Here is a 20,347-nt window from a genome sequence, read left to right on the forward strand (position 1 = left end):
GTAAGAAGTTAAGAAAATCTTTCTTTAAGGGTGAAGATGTTTCTCACAAAATCGTTGCCCCAATGCATCATTGAAATTCAAGATGGAAAGATGATTTTGAAATATCAATTGTACATTTTGCATTGCTCTTCTGGTGACAATGTAGCTTGTTTTTGTCAATTACCATTTCATTAATAGGGTAAAGAAAATTAAGTGGATTTCTGAAAGAAAACAATGCTGTCAATATACTATTAAAACAAATTAAAATGTTAAAAGTTATTGTACTTTAAGTAAAAATAAAAGAGTCAAAATATTAATTCCAGTTTTGGCAGAATTTAATTAACAAAAAAATAAGTGCACATAGCAGAGGATGGTTTCGATCCACCGACCTCTGGGTTATGGGCCCAGCACACTTCCGCTGCGCCACTCTGCTGCTCATGTAAGTGTCAGAGATCCTGAAGTACTCACTCATCATGTGAAAGTACCAATGTGTTTCTTCGTTGGTCAATGGATGAAAAATCTTGCAAAACTCTCCAGATTATTGCCTTTTTAACCTTTTTCTAGGAAACTTTCTCGATGAATGCTTTTTAGCCTTTGTCAATACATGCTTTTGCAAGCTGTCTCTGTGGCGCAATCAGTGAGCGCATTCGGCTGTTAACCGAAAGGTTTTATGGTTCAATCCCACCTGGGGACGTAATTGACCTTGTGATCAAATTTTGGTGATCTTTAAGTAGACAAGTCAAAATTTCAAACCACCTCTTATAGTGTAGGGTACCTGGCCTTCTCTGATGCAATCAGAGTCAGATTTGATTAAGTCATTTTATAAAAAACAGGAAGCACAATTTAGCATGGGGTTGCAGAGAAAAAAAATTATGCAGGCAGAGAAATCCAAATGAGTGATTAATCAGCTCTCCATTTTATGGCTTTATTTTTATGCTAACACATTTGCTCTCTGAAAAGTGTCCACAAAGCCAAGTCTCTGATTAACACCTTTGTAGGAATGGTTTTTCACCTATTACTGATTAAAACTTGCTTCATTGGAAAGGCAGCAAGATGCATCCTCATTACAATGTCCACTGAAATAATACAGGTTGACACCAGGAAACATAAACCTCACTGCATCCTTGCTGCTTTCTCAAGTGGGAATCTGTTTAATGTGAAAACCAGGTGATATCTAATCAGCACACAGGTAAGAAGTTAAGAAAATCTTTCTTTAAGGGTGAAGATGTTTCTCACAAAATCGTTGCCCCAATGCATCATTGAAATTCAAGATGGAAAGATGATTTTGAAATATCAATTGTACATTTTGCATTGCTCTTCTGGTGACAATGTAGCTTGTTTTTGTCAATTACCATTTCAGTAATAGGGTAAAGAAAATTAAGTGGATTTCTGAAAGAAAACAATGCTGTCAATATACTATTAAAACAAATTAAAATGTTAAAAGTTATTGTACTTTAAGTAAAAATAAAAGAGTCAAAATATCAATTCCAGTTTTGGAAGAATTTAATTAACAAAAAAATAAGTGCACATAGCAGAGGATGGTTTCGATCCACCGACCTCTGGGTTATAGGCCCAGCACGCTTCCGCTGCGCCACTCTGCTGCTCATGTAAGTGTCAGAGATCCTGAAGTACTCACTCATCATGTGAAAGTACCAATGTGTTTCTTCGTTGGTCAATGGAAGAAAAATCTTGCAAAACTCTCCAGATTATTGCCTTTTTAACCTTTTTCTAGGAAACTTTCTAGATGAATGCTTTTTAGCCTTTGTCAGTACATGCTTTTGCAAGCTGTCTCTGTGGTGCAATCGGTTAGCGCATTTGGCTGTTAACCGAAAGGTTGGTGGTTCAATCCCACCCGGGGACGTAATTGACCTTGTGATCAAATTTTGGTGATCTTTAAGTAGACAAGTCAAAATTTCAAACCACCTCTTATAGTGTAGGGTACCTGGCCTTCTCTGATGCAATCAGAGTAAGATTTGATTAAGTCATTTTATAAAAAACAGGAAGCACAATTTAGCATGGGGTTGCAGAGAAAAAAAATTATGCAGGCAGAGAAATCCAATTGAGTGATTAATCAGCTCTCCATTTTATGGCTTTATTTTTATGCTAACACATTTGCTCTCTGAAAAGTGTCCACAAAGCCAAGTCTCTGATTAACACCTTTGTAGGAATGGTTTTTCACCTATTACTGATTAAAACTTGCTTCATTGGAAAGGCAGCAAGATGCATCCTCATTACAATGTCCACTGAAATAATACAGGTTGACACCAGGAAACATAAACCTCACTGCATCCTTGCTGCTTTCTCAAGTGGGAATCTGTTTAATGTGAAAACCAGGTGATATCTAATCAGCACACAGGTAAGAAGTTAAGAAAATCTTTCTTTAAGGGTGAAGATGTTTCTCACAAAATCGTTGCCCCAATGCATCATTGAAATTCAAGATGGAAAGATGATTTTGAAATATCAATTGTACATTTTGCATTGCTCTTCTGGTGACAATGTAGCTTGTTTTTGTCAATTACCATTTCAGTAATAGGGTAAAGAAAATTAAGTGGATTTCTGAAAGAATACAATGCTGTCAATATACTATTAAAACAAATTAAAATGTTAAAAGTTATTGTACTTTAAGTAAAAATAAAAGAGTCAAAATATCAATTCCAGTTTTGGAAGAATTTAATTAACAAAAAAAATAAGTGCACATAGCAGAGGATGGTTTCGATCCACCGACCTCTGGGTTATGGGCCCAGCACGCTTCCACTGCGCCACTCTGCTGCTCATGTAAGTGTCAGAGATCCTGAAGTACTCACTCATCATGTGAAAGTACCAATGTGTTTCTTTGTTGGTCAATGGAAGAAAAATCTTGCAAAACTCTCCAGATTATTGCCTTTTTAACCTTTTTCTAGGAAACTTTCTAGATGAATGCTTTTTAGCCTTTGTCAGTACATGCGTTTGCAAGCTGTCTCTGTGGCGCAATTGGTTAGCGCATTCGGCTGTTAACCGAAAGGTTGGTGGTTCAATCCCACCCGGGGACGTAATTGACCTTGTGATCAAATTTTGGTGATCTTTAAGTAGACAAGTCAAAATTTCAAACCACCTCTTATAGTGTAGGGTACCTGGCCTTCTCTGATGCAATCAGAGTCAGATTTGATTAAGTCATTTTATAAAAAACAGGAAGCACAATTTAGCATGGGGTTGCAGAGAAAAAAAATTATGCAGGCAGAGAAATCCAATTGAGTGATTAATCAGCTCTCCATTTTATGGCTTTATTTTTATGCTAACACATTTGCTCTCTGAAAAGTGTCCACAAAGCCAAGTCTCTGATTAACACCTTTGTAGGAATGGTTTTTCACCTATTACTGATTAAAACTTGCTTCATTGGAAAGGCAGCAAGATGCATCCTCATTACAATGTCCACTGAAATAATACAGGTTGACACCAGGAAACATAAACCTCACTGCATCCTTGCTGCTTTCTCAAGTGGGAATCTGTTTAATGTGAAAACCAGGTGATATCTAATCAGCACACAGGTAAGAAGTTAAGAAAATATTTCTTTAAGGGTGAAGATGTTTCTCACAAAATCGTTGCCCCAATGCATCATTAAAATTCAAGATGGAAAGATGATTTTGAAATATCAATTGTACATTTTGCATTGCTCTTCTGGTGACAATGTAGCTTGTTTTTGTCAATTACCATTTCAGTAATAGGGTAAAGAAAATTAAGTGGATTTCTGAAAGAAAACAATGCTGTCAATATACTATTAAAACAAATTAAAATGTTAAAAGTTATTGTACTTTAAGTAAAAATAAAAGAGTCAAAATATCAATTCCAGTTTTGGAAGAATTTAATTAACAAAAAAAGAAGTGCACATAGCAGAGGATGGTTTCGATCCACCAACCTCTGGGTTATGGGCCCAGCACGCTTCCGCTGCACCACTCTGCTGCTCATGTAAGTGTCAGAGATCCTGAAGTACTCACTCATCATGTGAAAGTACCAATGTGTTTCTTCGTTGGTCAATGGAAGAAAAATCTTGCAAAACTCTCCAGATTATTGCCTTTTTAACCTTTTTCTAGGAAACTTTCTAGATGAATGCTTTTTAGCCTTTGTCAGTACATGCTTTTGCAAGCTGTCTCTGTGGCGCAATCAGTTAGCACATTCGGCTGTTAACCGAAAGGTTGGTGGTTCAATCCCACCCGGGGACGTAATTGACCTTGTGATTAAATTTTGGTGATCTTTAAGTAGACAAGTCAAAATTTCAAACCACCTCTTATAGTGTAGGGTACCTGGCCTTCTCTGATGCAATCAGAGTCAGATTTGATTAAGTCATTTTATAAAAAACAGGAAGCACAATTTAGCATGGGGTTGCAGAGAAAAAAAATTATGCAGGCAGAGAAATCCAATTGAGTGATTAATCAGCTCTCCATTTTATGGCTTTATTTTTATGCTAACACATTTGCTCTCTGAAAAGTGTCCACAAAGCCAAGTCTCTGATTAACACCTTTGTAGGAATGGTTTTTCACCTATTACTGATTAAAACTTGCTTCATTGGAAAGGCAGCAAGATGCATCCTCATTACAATGTCCACTGAAATAATACAGGTTGACACCAGGAAACATAAACCTCACTGCATCCTTGCTGCTTTCTCAAGTGGGAATCTGTTTAATGTGAAAACCAGGTGATATCTAATCAGCACACAGGTAAGAAGTTAAGAAAATCTTTCTTTAAGAGTGAAGATGTTTCTCACAAAATCATTGCCCCAATGCATCATTGAAATTCAAGATGGAAAGATGATTTTGAAATATCAATTGTACATTTTGCATTGCTCTTCTGGTGACAATGTAGCTTGTTTTTGTCAATTACCATTTCAGTAATAGGGTAAAGAAAATTAAGTGGATTTCTGAAAGAATACAATGCTGTCAATATACTATTAAAACAAATTAAAATGTTAAAAGTTATTGTACTTTAAGTAAAAATAAAAGAGTCAAAATATCAATTCCAGTTTTGGAAGAATTTAATTAACAAAAAAATAAGTGCACATAGCAGAGGATGGTTTCGATCCACCGACCTCTGGGTTATGGGCCCAGCACGCTTCCGCTGCGCCACTCTGCTGCTCATGTAAGTGCCAGAGATCCTGAAGTACTTACTCATCATGTGAAAGTACCAATGTGTTTCTTCGTTGGTCAATGGAAGAAAAATCTTGCAAAACTCTCCAGATTATTGCCTTTTTAACCTTTTTCTAGGAAACTTTCTAGATGAATGCTTTTTAGCCTTTGTTAGTACATGATTTTGCAAGTTGTATCTGTGGTGCAATCGGTTAGCGCATTCGGCTGTTAACCGAAAGGCTGGTGGTTCAATATCACCCGGGGACGTAATTGACCTTGTGATCAAATTTTGCTGATCTTTAAGTAGACAAGTCAAAATTTCAAACCACCTCTTATAGTGTAGGGTACCTGGCCTTCTCTGATGCAATCAGAGTCAGATTTGATTTAGTCATTTTATAAAAAACAGGAAGCACAATTTAGCATGGGGTTGCAGAGAAAAAAAATTATGCAGGCAGAGAAATCCAATTGAGTGATTAATCAGCTCTCCATTTTATGGCTTTATTTTTATGCTAACACATTTGCTCTCTGAAAAGTGTCCACAAAGCCAAGTCTCTGATTAACACCTTTGTAGGAATGGTTTTTCACCTATTACTGATTAAAACTTGCTTCATTGGAAAGGCAGCAAGATGCATCCTCATTACAATGTCCACTGAAATAATACAGGTTGACACCAGGAAACATAAACCTCACTGCATCCTTGCTGCTTTCTCAAGTGGGAATCTGTTTAATGTGAAAACCAGGTGATATCTAATCAGCACACAGGTAAGAAGTTAAGAAAATCTTTCTTTAAGGGTGAAGATGTTTCTCACAAAATCATTGCCCCAATGCATCATTGAAATTCAAGATGGAAAGATGATTTTGAAATATCAATTGTACATTTTGCATTGCTCTTCTGGTGACAATGTAGCTTGTTTTTGTCAAATACCATTTCAGTAATAAGGTAAAGAAAATTAAGTGGATTTCTGAAAGAAAACAATGCTGTCAATATACTATTAAAACAAATTAAAATGTTAAAAGTTATTGTACTTTAAGTAAAAATAAAAGAGTCAAAATATTAATTCCAGTTTTGGCAGAATTTAATTAACAAAAAAATAAGTGCACATAGCAGAGGATGGTTTCGATCCACCGACCTCTGGGTTATGGGCCCAGCACGCTTCCGCTGCGCCACTCTGCTGCTCATGTAAGTGTCAGAGATCCTGAAGTACTCACTCATCATGTGAAAGTACCAATGTGTTTCTTCGTTGGTCAATGGAAGAAAAATCTTGCAAAACTCTCCAGATTATTGCCTTTTTAACCTTTTTCTAGGAAACTTTCTAGATAAATGCTTTTTAGCCTTTGTCAGTACATGCTTTTGCAAGCTGTCTCTGTGGCGCAATCAGTGAGCGCATTCGGCTGTTAACCGAAAGGTTGGTGGTTCAATCCCACCTGGGGACGTAATTGACCTTGTGATCAAATTTTGGTGATCTTTAAGTAGACAAGTCAAAATTTCAAACCACCTCTTATAGTGTAGGGTACCTGGCCTTCTCTGATGCAATCAGAGTCAGATTTGATTAAGTCATTTTATAAAAAACAGGAAGCACAATTTAGCATGGGGTTGCAGAGAAAAAAAATTATGCAGGCAGAGAAATCCAAATGAGTGATTAATCAGCTCTTCATTTTATGGCTTTATTTTTATGCTAACACATTTGCTCTCTGAAAAGTGTCCACAAAGCCAAGTCTCTGATTAACACCTTTGTAGGAATGGTTTTTCACCTATTACTGATTAAAACTTGCTTCATTGGAAAGGCAGCAAGATGCATCCTCATTACAATGTCCACTGAAATAATACAGGTTGACACCAGGAAACATAAACCTCACTGCATCCTTGCTGCTTTCTCAAGTGGGAATCTGTTTAATGTGAAAACCAGGTGATATCTAATCAGCACACAGGTAAGAAGTTAAGAAAATCTTTCTTTAAGGGTGAAGATGTTTCTCACAAAATCGTTGCCCCAATGCATCATTGAAATTCAAGATGGAAAGATGATTTTGAAATATCAATTGTACATTTTGCATTGCTCTTCTGGTGACAATGTAGCTTGTTTTTGTCAATTACCATTTCAGTAATAGGGTAAAGAAAATTAAGTGGATTTCTGAAATAAAACAATGCTGTCAATATACTATTAAAACAAATTAAAATGTTAAAAGTTATTGTACTTTAAGTAAAAATAAAAGAGTCAAAATATCAATTCCAGTTTTGGAAGAATTTAATTAACAAAAAAATAAGTGCACATAGCAGAGGATGGCTTCGATCCTCCAACCTCTGGGTTATGGGCCCAGCACGCTTCCGCTGCGCCACTCTGCTGCTCATGTAAGTGTCAGAGATCCTGAAGTACTCACTCATCATGTGAAAGTACCAATGTGTTTCTTCGTTGGTCAATGGAAGAAAAATCTTGCAAAACTCTCCAGATTATTGCCTTTTTAACCTTTTTCTAGGAAACTTTCTAGATGAATGCTTTTTAGCCTTTGTCAGCCTTTGCTTTTGCAAGCTGTCTCTGTGGCGAAATCAGTTAGCGCATTCGGCTGTTAACCGAAAGGTTGGTGGTTCAATCCCACCCGGGGACGTAATTGACCTTGTGATCAAATTTTGGTGATCTTTAAGTAGACAAGTCAAAATTTCAAACCACCTCTTATAGTGTAGGGTACCTGGCCTTCTCTGATGCAATCAGAGTCAGATTTGATTAAGTCATTTTATAAAAAACAGGAAGCACAATTTAGCATGGGGTTGCAGAGAAAAAAAATTATGCAGGCAGAGAAATCCAATTGAGTGATTAATCAGCTCTCCATTTTATGGCTTTATTTTTATGCTAACACATTTGCTCTCTGAAAAGTGTCCACAAAGCCAATTCTCTGATTAACACCTTTGTAGGAATGGTTTTTCACCTATTACTGATTAAAACTTGCTTCATTGGAAAGGCAGCAAGATGCATCCTCATTACAATGTCCACTGAAATAATACAGGTTGACACCAGGAAACATAAACCTCACTGCATCCTTGCTGCTTTCTCAAGTGGGAATCTGTTTAATGTGAAAACCAGGTGATATCTAATCAGCACACAGGTAAGAAGTTAAGAAAATCTTTCTTTAAGGGTGAAGATGTTTCTCACAAAATCGTTGCCCCAATGCATCATTGAAATTCAAGATGGAAATATGATTTTGAAATATCAATTGTACATTTTGCATTGCTCTTCTGGTGACAATGTAGCTTGTTTTTGTCAATTACCATTTCAGTAATAGGGTAAAGAAAATTAAGTGGATTTCTGAAAGAAAACAATGCTGTCAATATACTATTAAAACAAATTAAAATGTTAAAATTTATTGTACTTTAAGTAAAAATAAAAGAGTCAAAATATCAATTCCAGTTTTGGAAGAATTTAATTAACAAAAAAATAAGTGCACATAGCAGAGGATGGTTTCGATCCACCGACCTCTGGGTTATGGGCCCAGCACGCTTCCGCTGCGCCACTCTGCTGCTCATGTAAGTGTCAGAGATCCTGAAGTACTCACTCATCATGTGAAAGTACCAATGTGTTTCTTCGTTGGTCAATGGAAGAAAAATCTTGCAAAACTCTCCAGATTATTGCCTTTTTAACCTTTTTCTAGGAAACTTTCTAGATGAATGCTTTTTAGCCTTTGTCAGCCTTTGCTTTTGCAAGCTGTCTCTGTGGCGAAATCAGTTAGCGCATTCGGCTGTTAACCGAAAGGTTGGTGGTTCAATCCCACCCGGGGACGTAATTGACCTTGTGATCAAATTTTGGTGATCTTTAAGTAGACAAGTCAAAATTTCAAACCACCTCTTATAGTGTAGGGTACCTGGCCTTCTCTGATGCAATCAGAGTCAGATTTGATTAAGTCATTTTATAAAAAACAGGAAGCACAATTTAGCATGGGGTTGCAGAGAAAAAAAATTATGCAGGCAGAGAAATCCAAATGAGTGATTAATCAGCTCTTCATTTTATGGCTTTATTTTTATGCTAACACATTTGCTCTCTGAAAAGTGTCCACAAAGCCAAGTCTCTGATTAACACCTTTGTAGGAATGGTTTTTCACCTATTACTGATTAAAACTTGCTTCATTGGAAAGGCAGCAAGATGCATCCTCATTACAATGTCCACTGAAATAATACAGGTTGACACCAGGAAACATAAACCTCACTGCATCCTTGCTGCTTTCTCAAGTGGGAATCTGTTTAATGTGAAAACCAGGTGATATCTAATCAGCACACAGGTAAGAAGTTAAGAAAATCTTTCTTTAAGGGTGAAGATGTTTCTCACAAAATCGTTGCCCCAATGCATCATTGAAATTCAAGATGGAAAGATGATTTTGAAATATCAATTGTACATTTTGCATTGCTCTTCTGGTGACAATGTAGCTTGTTTTTGTCAATTACCATTTCAGTAATAGGGTAAAGAAAATTTAGTGGATTTCTGAAAGAAAACAATGCTGTCAATATACTATTAAAACAAATTAAAATGTTAAAAGTTATTGTACTTTAAGTAAAAATAAAAGAGTCAAAATATCAATTCCAGTTTTGGAAGAATTTAATTAACAAAAAAATAAGTGCACATAGCAGAGGATGGTTTCGATCCACCGACCTCTGGGTTATGGGCCCAGCACGCTTCCGCTGCGCCACTCTGCTGCTCATGTAAGTGTCAGAGATCCTGAAGTACTCACTCATCATGTGAAAGTACCAATGTGTTTCTTCGTTGGTCAATGGAAGAAAAATCTTGCAAAACTCTCCAGATTATTGCCTTTTTAACCTTTTTCTAGGAAACTTTCTAGATAAATGCTTTTTAGCCTTTGTCAGTACATGCTTTTGCAAGCTGTCTCTGTGGCGCAATCGGTTAGCGCATTTGGCTGTTAACCGAAAGGTTGGTGGTTCAATCCCACCCGGGGATGTAATTGACCTTGTGATCAAGTTTTGGTGATCTTTAAGTAGACAAGTCAAAATTTCAAACCACCTCTTATAGTGTAGGGTACCTGGCCTTCTCTGATGCAATCAGAGTCAGATTTGATTAAGTCATTTTATAAAAAACAGGAAGCACAATTTAGCATGGTGTTGCAGAGAAAAAAAATTATGCAGGCAGAGAAATCCAATTGAGTGATTAATCAGCTCTCCATTTTATGGCTTTATTTTTATGCTAACACATTTGCTCTCTGAAAAGTGTCCACAAAGCCAAGTCTCTGATTAACACCTTTGTAGGAATGGTTTTTCACCTATTACTGATTAAAACTTGCTTCATTGGAAAGGCAGCAAGATGCATCCTCATTACAATGTCCACTGAAATAATACAGGTTGACACCAGGAAACATAAACCTCACTGCATCCTTGCTGCTTTCTCAAGTGGGAATCTGTTTAATGTGAAAACCAGGTGATATCTAATCAGCACACAGGTAAGAAGTTAAGAAAATCTTTCTTTAAGGGTGAAGATGTTTCTCACAAAATCGTTGCCCCAATGCATCATTGAAATTCAAGATGGAAAGATGATTTTGAAATATCAATTGTACATTTTGCATTGCTCTTCTGGTGACAATGTAGCTTGTTTTTGTCAATTACCATTTCAGTAATAGGGTAAAGAAAATTAAGTGGATTTCTGAAATAAAACAATGCTGTCAATATACTATTAAAACAAATTAAAATGTTAAAAGTTATTGTACTTTAAGTAAAAATAAAAGAGTCAAAATATCAATTCCAGTTTTGGAAGAATTTAATTAACAAAAAAATAAGTGCACATAGCAGAGGATGGCTTCGATCCTCCAACCTCTGGGTTATGGGCCCAGCACGCTTCCGCTGCGCCACTCTGCTGCTCATGTAAGTGTCAGAGATCCTGAAGTACTCACTCATCATGTGAAAGTACCAATGTGTTTCTTCGTTGGTCAATGGAAGAAAAATCTTGCAAAACTCTCCAGATTATTGCCTTTTTAACCTTTTTCTAGGAAACTTTCTAGATGAATGCTTTTTAGCCTTTGTCAGCCTTTGCTTTTGCAAGCTGTCTCTGTGGCGAAATCAGTTAGCGCATTCGGCTGTTAACCGAAAGGTTGGTGGTTCAATCCCACCCGGGGACGTAATTGACCTTGTGATCAAATTTTGGTGATCTTTAAGTAGACAAGTCAAAATTTCAAACCACCTCTTATAGTGTAGGGTACCTGGCCTTCTCTGATGCAATCAGAGTCAGATTTGATTAAGTCATTTTATAAAAAACAGGAAGCACAATTTAGCATGGGGTTGCAGAGAAAAAAAATTATGCAGGCAGAGAAATCCAATTGAGTGATTAATCAGCTCTCCATTTTATGGCTTTATTTTTATGCTAACACATTTGCTCTCTGAAAAGTGTCCACAAAGCCAATTCTCTGATTAACACCTTTGTAGGAATGGTTTTTCACCTATTACTGATTAAAACTTGCTTCATTGGAAAGGCAGCAAGATGCATCCTCATTACAATGTCCACTGAAATAATACAGGTTGACACCAGGAAACATAAACCTCACTGCATCCTTGCTGCTTTCTCAAGTGGGAATCTGTTTAATGTGAAAACCAGGTGATATCTAATCAGCACACAGGTAAGAAGTTAAGAAAATCTTTCTTTAAGGGTGAAGATGTTTCTCACAAAATCGTTGCCCCAATGCATCATTGAAATTCAAGATGGAAATATGATTTTGAAATATCAATTGTACATTTTGCATTGCTCTTCTGGTGACAATGTAGCTTGTTTTTGTCAATTACCATTTCAGTAATAGGGTAAAGAAAATTAAGTGGATTTCTGAAAGAAAACAATGCTGTCAATATACTATTAAAACAAATTAAAATGTTAAAATTTATTGTACTTTAAGTAAAAATAAAAGAGTCAAAATATCAATTCCAGTTTTGGAAGAATTTAATTAACAAAAAAATGAGTGCACATAGCAGAGGATGGTTTCGATCCACCGACCTCTGGGTTATGGGCCCAGCACGCTTCCGCTGCGCCACTCTGCTGCTCATGTAAGTGTCAGAGATCCTGAAGTACTCACTCATCATGTGAAAGTACCAATGTGTTTCTTCGTTGGTCAATGGAAGAAAAATCTTGCAAAACTCTCCAGATTATTGCCTTTTTAACCTTTTTCTAGGAAACTTTCTAGATGAATGCTTTTTAGCCTTTGTCAGCCTTTGCTTTTGCAAGCTGTCTCTGTGGCGAAATCAGTTAGCGCATTCGGCTGTTAACCGAAAGGTTGGTGGTTCAATCCCACCCGGGGACGTAATTGACCTTGTGATCAAATTTTGGTGATCTTTAAGTAGACAAGTCAAAATTTCAAACCACCTCTTATAGTGTAGGGTACCTGGCCTTCTCTGATGCAATCAGAGTCAGATTTGATTAAGTCATTTTATAAAAAACAGGAAGCACAATTTAGCATGGGGTTGCAGAGAAAAAAAATTATGCAGGCAGAGAAATCCAATTGAGTGATTAATCAGCTCTCCATTTTATGGCTTTATTTTTATGCTAACACATTTGCTCTCTGAAAAGTGTCCACAAAGCCAATTCTCTGATTAACACCTTTGTAGGAATGGTTTTTCACCTATTACTGATTAAAACTTGCTTCATTGGAAAGGCAGCAAGATGCATCCTCATTACAATGTCCACTGAAATAATACAGGTTGACACCAGGAAACATAAACCTCACTGCATCCTTGCTGCTTTCTCAAGTGGGAATCTGTTTAATGTGAAAACCAGGTGATATCTAATCAGCACACAGGTAAGAAGTTAAGAAAATCTTTCTTTAAGGGTGAAGATGTTTCTCACAAAATCGTTGCCCCAATGCATCATTGAAATTCAAGATGGAAATATGATTTTGAAATATCAATTGTACATTTTGCATTGCTCTTCTGGTGACAATGTAGCTTGTTTTTGTCAATTACCATTTCAGTAATAGGGTAAAGAAAATTAAGTGGATTTCTGAAAGAAAACAATGCTGTCAATATACTATTAAAACAAATTAAAATGTTAAAATTTATTGTACTTTAAGTAAAAATAAAAGAGTCAAAATATCAATTCCAGTTTTGGAAGAATTTAATTAACAAAAAAATAAGTGCACATAGCAGAGGATGGTTTCGATCCACCGACCTCTGGGTTATGGGCCCAGCACGCTTCCGCTGCGCCACTCTGCTGCTCATGTAAGTGTCAGAGATCCTGAAGTACTCACTCATCATGTGAAAGTACCAATGTGTTTCTTCGTTGGTCAATGGAAGAAAAATCTTGCAAAACTCTCCAGATTATTGCCTTTTTAACCTTTTTCTAGAAACTTTCTAGATGAATGCTTTTTAGCCTTTGTCAGTACATGCTTTTGCAAGCTGTCTCTGTGGCGCAATCGGTTAGCGCATTCGGCTGTTACCCAAAAGGTTGGTGGTTCAATCCCACCCGGGGACGTAATTGACCTTGTGATCAAATTTTGGTGATCTTTAAGTAGACAAGTCAAAATTTCAAACCACCTCTTATAGTGTAGGGTACCTGGCCTTCTCTGATGCAATCAGAGTCAGATTTGATTAAGTCATTTTATAAAAAACAGGAAGCACAATTTAGCATGGGGTTGCAGAGAAAAAAAATTATGCAGGCAGAGAAATCCAATTGAGTGATTAATCAGCTCTCCATTTTATGGCTTTATTTTTATGCTAACACATTTGCTCTCTGAAAAGTGTCCATAAAGCCAAGTCTCTGATTAACGCCTTTGTAGGAATGGTTTTTCACCTATTACTGATTAAAACTTGCTTCATTGGAAAGGCAGCAAGATGCATCCTCATTACAATGTCCACTGAAATAATACAGGTTGACACCAGGAAACATAAACCTCACTGCATCCTTGCTGCTTTCTCAAGTGGGAATCTTTTTAATGTGAAAACCAGGTGATATCTAATCAGCACACAGGTAAGAAGTTAAGAAAATCTTTCTTTAAGGGTGAAGATGTTTCTCACAAAATCGTTGCCCCAATGCATCATTGAAATTCAAGATGGAAAGATGATTTTGAAATATCAATTGTACATTTTGCATTGCTCTTCTGGTGACAATGTAGCTTGTTTTTGTCAATTACCATTTCAGTAATAGGGTAAAGAAAATTAAGTTGATTTCTGAAAGAATACAATGCTGTCAATATACTATTAAAACAAATTAAAATGTTAAAAGTTATTGTACTTTAAGTAAAAATAAAAGAGTCAAAATATCAATTCCAGTTTTGGAAGAATTTAATTAACAAAAAAAATAAGTGCACATAGCAGAGGATGGTTTCGATCCACCGACCTCTGGGTTATGGGCCCAGCACGCTTCCGCTGCGCCACTCTGCTGCTCATGTAAGTGTCAGAGATCCTGAAGTACTCACTCATCATGTGAAAGTACCAATGTGTTTCTTCGTTGGTCAATGGAAGAAAAATCTTGCAAAACTCTCCAGATTATTGCCTTTTTAACCTTTTTCTAGGAAACTTTCTAGATGAATGCTTTTTAGCCTTTGTCAGTACATGCTTTTGCAAGCTGTCTCTGTGGCGCAATCAGTTAGCGCATTCGGCTGTTAACCGAAAGGTTGGTGGTTCAATCCCACCCGGGGACGTAATTGACCTTGTGATCAAATTTTGGTGATCTTTAAGTAGACAAGTCAAAATTTCAAACCACCTCTTATAGTGTAGGGTACCTGGCCTTCTCTGATGCAGTCAGATTTGATTAAGTCATTTTATAAAAAACAGGAAGCACAATTTAGCATGGGGTTGCAGAGAAAAAAAATTATGCAGGCAGAGAAATCCAATTGAGTGATTAATCAGCTCTCCATTTTATGGCTTTATTTTTATGCTAACACATTTGCTCTCTGAAAAGTGTCCACAAAGCCAAGTCTCTGATTAACACCTTTGTAGGAATGGTTTTTCACCTATTACTGATTAAAACTTGCTTCATTGGAAAGGCAGCAAGATGCATCCTCATTACAATGTCCACTGAAATAATACAGGTTGACACCAGGAAACATAAACCTCACTGCATCCTTGCTGCTTTCTCAAATGGGAATCTGTTTAATGTGAAAACCAGGTGATATCTAATCAGCACACAGGTAAGAAGTTAAGAAAATCTTTCTTTAAGGGTGAAGATGTTTCTCACAAAATCGTTGCCCCAATGCATCATTGAAATTCAAGATGGAAAGATGATTTTGAAATATCAATTGTACATTTTGCATTGCTCTTCTGGTGACAATGTAGCTTGTTTTTGTCAATTACCATTTCAGTAATAGGGTAAAGAAAATTAAGTGGATTTCTGAAAGAAAACAATGCTGTCAATATACTATTAAAACAAATTAAAATGTTGAAAGTTATTGTACTTTAAGTAAAAATAAAAGAGTCAAAATATCAATTCCAGTTTTGGAAGAATTTAATTAATAAAAAAATAAGTGCACATAGCAGAGAATGGTTTCGATCCACCGACCTCTGGGTTATGGGCCCAGCACGCTTCCGCTGCGCCACTCTGCTGCTCATGTAAGTGTCAGAGATCATGAAGTACTCACTCATCATTTGAAAGTACCAATGTGTTTCTTCGTTGGTCAATGGAAGAAAAATCTTGCAAAACTCTCCAGATTATTGCCTTTTTAACCTTTTTCTAGGAAACTTTCTAGATGAATGCTTTTTAGCCTTTGTCAGTACATGCTTTTGCAAGCTGTCTCTGTGGCGAAATCAGTTAGCGCATACGGCTGTTAACCGAAAGGTTGGTGGTTCAATCCCACCCGGGGACGTAATTGACCTTGTGATCAAATTTTGGTGATCTTTAAGTAGACAAGTCAAAATTTCAAACCACCTCTTATAGTGTAGGGTACCTGGCCTTCTCTGATGCAATCAGAGTCAGATTTGATTAAGTCATTTTATAAAAAACAGGAAGCACAATTTAGCATGGGGTTGCAGAGAAAAAAAATTATGCAGGCAGAGAAATCCAATTGAGTGATTAATCAGCTCTCCATTTTATGGCTTTATTTTTATGCTAACACATTTGCTCTCTGAAAAGTGTCCACAAAGCCAAGTCTCTGATTAACACCTTTGTAGGAATGGTTTTTCACCTATTACTGATTAAAACTTGCTTCATTGGAAAGGCAGCAAGATGCATCCTCATTACAATGTCCACTGAAATAATACAGGTTGACACCAGGAAACATAAACCTCACTGCATCCTTGCTGCTTTCTCAAGTGGGAATCTTTTTAATGTGAAAACCAGGTGATATCTAATCAGCACACAGGTAAGAAGTTAAGAAAATCTTTCTTTAAGGGTGAAGATGTTTCTCACAAAATCGTTGCCCCAATGCATCATTGAAATTCAAGATGGAAAGATGATTTTGAAATATCAATTGTACATTTTGCATTGCTCTTCTGGTGACAATGTAGCTTGTTTTTGTCAATTACCATTTCAGTAATAGGGTAAAGAAAATTAAGTTGATTTCTGAAAGAATACAATGCTGTCAATATACTATTAAAACAAATTAAAATGTTAAAAGTTATTGTACTTTAAGTAAAAATAAAAGAGTCAAAATATCAATTCCAGTTTTGGAAGAATTTAATTAACAAAAAATATAAGTGCACATAGCAGAGGATGGTTTCGATCCACCGACCTCTGGGTTATGGGCCCAGCACGCTTCCGCTGCGCCACTCTGCTGCTCATGTAAGTGTCAGAGATCCTGAAGTACTCACTCATCATGTGAAAGTACCAATGTGTTTCTTCGTTGGTCAATGGAAGAAAAATCTTGCAAAACTCTCCAGATTATTGCCTTTTTAACCTTTTTCTAGGAAACTTTCTAGATGAATGCTTTTTAGCCTTTGTCAGTACATGCTTTTGCAAGCTGTCTCTGTGGCGCAATCAGTTAGCGCATTCGGCTGTTAACCGAAAGGTTGGTGGTTCAATCCCACCCGGGGACGTAATTGACCTTGTGATCAAATTTTGGTGATCTTTAAGTAGACAAGTCAAAATTTCAAACCACCTCTTATAGTGTAGGGTACCTGGCCTTCTCTGATGCAGTCAGATTTGATTAAGTCATTTTATAAAAAACAGGAAGCACAATTTAGCATGGGGTTGCAGAGAAAAAAAATTATGCAGGCAGAGAAATCCAATTGAGTGATTAATCAGCTCTCCATTTTATGGCTTTATTTTTATGCTAACACATTTGCTCTCTGAAAAGTGTCCACAAAGCCAAGTCTCTGATTAACACCTTTGTTGGAATGGTTTTTCACCTATTACTGATTAAAACTTGCTTCATTGGAAAGGCAGCAAGATGCATCCTCATTACAATGTCCACTGAAATAATACAGGTTGACACCAGGAAACATAAACCTCACTGCATCCTTGCTGCTTTCTCAAATGGGAATCTGTTTAATGTGAAAACCAGGTGATATCTAATCAGCACACAGGTAAGAAGTTAAGAAAATCTTTCTTTAAGGGTGAAGATGTTTCTCACAAAATCGTTGCCCCAAAGCATCATTGAAATTCAAGATGGAAAGATGATTTTGAAATATCAATTGTACATTTTGCATTGCTCTTCTGGTGACAATGTAGCTTGTTTTTGTCAATTACCATTTCAGTAATAGGGTAAAGAAAATTAAGTGGATTTCTGAAAGAAAACAATGCTGTCAATATACTATTAAAACAAATTAAAATGTTGAAAGTTATTGTACTTTAAGTAAAAATAAAAGAGTCAAAATATCAATTCCAGTTTTGGAAGAATTTAATTAACAAAAAAATAAGTGCACATAGCAGAGAATGGTTTCGATCCACCGACCTCTGGGTTATGGGCCCAGCACGCTTCCGCTGCGCCACTCTGCTGCTCATGTAAGTGTCAGAGATCATGAAGTACTCACTCATCATTTGAAAGTACCAATGTGTTTCTTCGTTGGTCAATGGAAGAAAAATCTTGCAAAACTCTCCAGATTATTGCCTTTTTAACCTTTTTCTAGGAAACTTTCTAGATGAATGCTTTTTAGCCTTTGTCAGTACATGCTTTTGCAAGCTGTCTCTGTGGCGAAATCAGTTAGCGCATTCGGCTGTTAACCGAAAGGTTGGTGGTTCAATCCCACCCGGGGACGTAATTGACCTTGTGATCAAATTTTGGTGATCTTTAAGTAGACAAGTCAAAATTTCAAACCACCTCTTATAGTGTAGGGTACCTGGCCTTCTCTGATGCAATCAGAGTCAGATTTGATTAAGTCATTTTATAAAAAACAGGAAGCACAATTTAGCATGGGGTTGCAGAGAAAAAAAATTATGCAGGCAGAGAAATCCAATTGAGTGATTAATCAGCTCTCCATTTTATGGCTTTATTTTTATGCTAACACATTTGCTCTCTGAAAAGTGTCCACAAAGCCAAGTCTCTGATTAACACCTTTGTAGGAATGGTTTTTCACCTATTACTGATTAAAACTTGCTTCATTGGAAAGGCAGCAAGATGCATCCTCATTACAATGTCCACTGAAATAATACAGGTTGACACCAGGAAACATAAACCTCACTGCATCCTTGCTGCTTTCTCAAGTGGGAATCTGTTTAATGTGAAAACCAGGTGATATCTAATCAGCACACAGGTAAGAAGTTAAGAAAATCTTTCTTTAAGGGTGAAGATGTTTCTCACAAAATCGTTGCCCCAATGCATCATTGAAATTCAAGATGGAAAGATGATTTTGAAATATCAATTGTACATTTTGCATTGCTCTTCTGGTGACAATGTAGCTTGTTTTTGTCAATTACCATTTCAGTAATAGGGTAAAGAAAATTAAGTGGATTTCTGAAAGAAAACAATGCTGTCAATATACTATTAAAACAAATTAAAATGTTAAAAGTTATTGTACTTTAAGTAAAAATAAAAGAGTCAAAATATCAATTCCAGTTTTGGAAGAATTTAATTAACAAAAAAATAAGTGCACATAGCAGAGGATGGTTTCGATCCACCAACCTCTGAGTTATGGGGCCAGCACGCTTCCGCTGCGCCACTCTACTGCTCATGTTAGTGTCAGAGATCCTGAAGTACTCACTCATCATGTGAATGTACCAATGTGTTTCTTCGTTGGTCAATGGAAGAAAAATCTTGCAAAACTCTCCAGATTATTGCCTTTTTAACCTTTTTCTAGGAAACTTTCTAGATGAATGCTTTTTAGCCTTTGTCAGTACATGCTTTTGCAAGCTGTCTCTGTGGCGCAATCAGTTAGCGCATTCGGCTGTTAACCGAAAGGTTGGTGGTTCAATCCCACCCGGGGACGTAATTGACCTTGTTATCAAATTTTGGTGATCTTTAAGTAGACAAGTCAAAATTTCAAACCACCTCTTATAGTGTAGGGTACCTGGCCTTCTCTGATGCAATCAGAGTCAGATTTGATTAAGTCATTTTATAAAAAACAGGAAGCACAATTTAGCATGGGGTTGCAGAGAAAAAAAATTATGCAGGCAGAGAAATCCAATTGAGTGATTAATCAGCTCTCCATTTTATGGCTTTATTTTTATGCTAACACATTTGCTCTCTGAAAAGTGTCCACAAAGCCAAGTCTCTGATTAACACCTTTGTAGGAATGGTTTTTCACCTATTACTGATTAAAACTTGCTTCATTGGAAAGGCAGCAAGATGCATCCTCATTACAATGTCCACTGAAATAATACAGGTTGACACCAGGAAACATAAACCTCACTGCATCCTTGCTGCTTTCTCAAGTGGGAATCTGTTTAATGTGAAAACCAGGTGATATCTAATCAGCACACAGGTAAGAAGTTAAGAAAATCTTTCTTTAAGGGTGAAGATGTTTCTCACAAAATCGTTGCCCCAATGCATCATTGAAATTCAAGATGGAAAGATGATTTTGAAATATCAATTGTACATTTTGCATTGCTCTTCTGGTGACAATGTAGCTTGTTTTTGTCAATTACCATTTCAGTAATAGGGTAAAGAAAATTAAGTGGATTTCTGAAAGAATACAATGCTGTCAATATACTATTAAAACAAATTAAAATGTTAAAAGTTATTGTACTTTAAGTAAAAATAAAAGAGTCAAAATATCAATTCCAGTTTTGGAAGAATTTAATTAACAAAAAAAATAAGTGCACATATCAGAGGATGGTTTCGATCCACCGACCTCTGGGTTATGGGCCCAGCACACTTCCGCTGCGCCACTCTGCTGCTCATGTAAGTGTCAGAGATCCTGAAGTACTTACTCATCATGTGAAAGTACCAATGTGTTTCTTCGTTGGTCAATGGAAGAAAAATCTTGCAAAACTCTCCAG

The 20,347-nt window shown here is 36.6% G+C and overlaps 13 non-coding genes across 13 annotated transcripts; 4 read left to right on the forward strand and 9 right to left on the reverse strand.

The window, feature by feature from the left end:
* Nucleotides 1-2,676: 2,676 nt before the first annotated feature.
* TRNAM-CAU (transfer RNA methionine (anticodon CAU)) lies at nucleotides 2,677-2,748 on the reverse strand. Its single transcript has one exon. It is a non-coding gene; the product is annotated as a tRNA-Met (tRNA).
* A 186-nt stretch (nucleotides 2,749-2,934) lies between these two features.
* Nucleotides 2,935-3,008, forward strand: TRNAN-GUU (transfer RNA asparagine (anticodon GUU)). The gene has a single exon. It is a non-coding gene; the product is annotated as a tRNA-Asn (tRNA).
* A 2,002-nt stretch (nucleotides 3,009-5,010) lies between these two features.
* TRNAM-CAU (transfer RNA methionine (anticodon CAU)) lies at nucleotides 5,011-5,082 on the reverse strand. The gene has a single exon. It is a non-coding gene; the product is annotated as a tRNA-Met (tRNA).
* A 1,095-nt stretch (nucleotides 5,083-6,177) lies between these two features.
* Nucleotides 6,178-6,249, reverse strand: TRNAM-CAU (transfer RNA methionine (anticodon CAU)). Its single transcript has one exon. It is a non-coding gene; the product is annotated as a tRNA-Met (tRNA).
* Nucleotides 6,250-8,511: 2,262 nt separating this feature from the next.
* TRNAM-CAU (transfer RNA methionine (anticodon CAU)) lies at nucleotides 8,512-8,583 on the reverse strand. The gene has a single exon. It is a non-coding gene; the product is annotated as a tRNA-Met (tRNA).
* A 1,095-nt stretch (nucleotides 8,584-9,678) lies between these two features.
* On the reverse strand, nucleotides 9,679-9,750 carry TRNAM-CAU (transfer RNA methionine (anticodon CAU)). The gene has a single exon. It is a non-coding gene; the product is annotated as a tRNA-Met (tRNA).
* A 2,262-nt stretch (nucleotides 9,751-12,012) lies between these two features.
* TRNAM-CAU (transfer RNA methionine (anticodon CAU)) lies at nucleotides 12,013-12,084 on the reverse strand. The gene has a single exon. It is a non-coding gene; the product is annotated as a tRNA-Met (tRNA).
* Nucleotides 12,085-13,179: 1,095 nt separating this feature from the next.
* Nucleotides 13,180-13,251, reverse strand: TRNAM-CAU (transfer RNA methionine (anticodon CAU)). The gene has a single exon. It is a non-coding gene; the product is annotated as a tRNA-Met (tRNA).
* Nucleotides 13,252-14,346: 1,095 nt separating this feature from the next.
* TRNAM-CAU (transfer RNA methionine (anticodon CAU)) lies at nucleotides 14,347-14,418 on the reverse strand. Its single transcript has one exon. It is a non-coding gene; the product is annotated as a tRNA-Met (tRNA).
* A 186-nt stretch (nucleotides 14,419-14,604) lies between these two features.
* On the forward strand, nucleotides 14,605-14,678 carry TRNAN-GUU (transfer RNA asparagine (anticodon GUU)). Its single transcript has one exon. It is a non-coding gene; the product is annotated as a tRNA-Asn (tRNA).
* A 1,997-nt stretch (nucleotides 14,679-16,675) lies between these two features.
* TRNAM-CAU (transfer RNA methionine (anticodon CAU)) lies at nucleotides 16,676-16,747 on the reverse strand. The gene has a single exon. It is a non-coding gene; the product is annotated as a tRNA-Met (tRNA).
* Nucleotides 16,748-16,933: 186 nt separating this feature from the next.
* On the forward strand, nucleotides 16,934-17,007 carry TRNAN-GUU (transfer RNA asparagine (anticodon GUU)). Its single transcript has one exon. It is a non-coding gene; the product is annotated as a tRNA-Asn (tRNA).
* Nucleotides 17,008-19,261: 2,254 nt separating this feature from the next.
* Nucleotides 19,262-19,335, forward strand: TRNAN-GUU (transfer RNA asparagine (anticodon GUU)). The gene has a single exon. It is a non-coding gene; the product is annotated as a tRNA-Asn (tRNA).
* Nucleotides 19,336-20,347: the final 1,012 nt, after the last annotated feature.

This window comes from Pseudophryne corroboree, chromosome 4 (assembly GCF_028390025.1).
Source record: "Pseudophryne corroboree isolate aPseCor3 chromosome 4, aPseCor3.hap2, whole genome shotgun sequence".
Lineage (NCBI taxonomy): Eukaryota > Metazoa > Chordata > Amphibia > Anura > Myobatrachidae > Pseudophryne > Pseudophryne corroboree.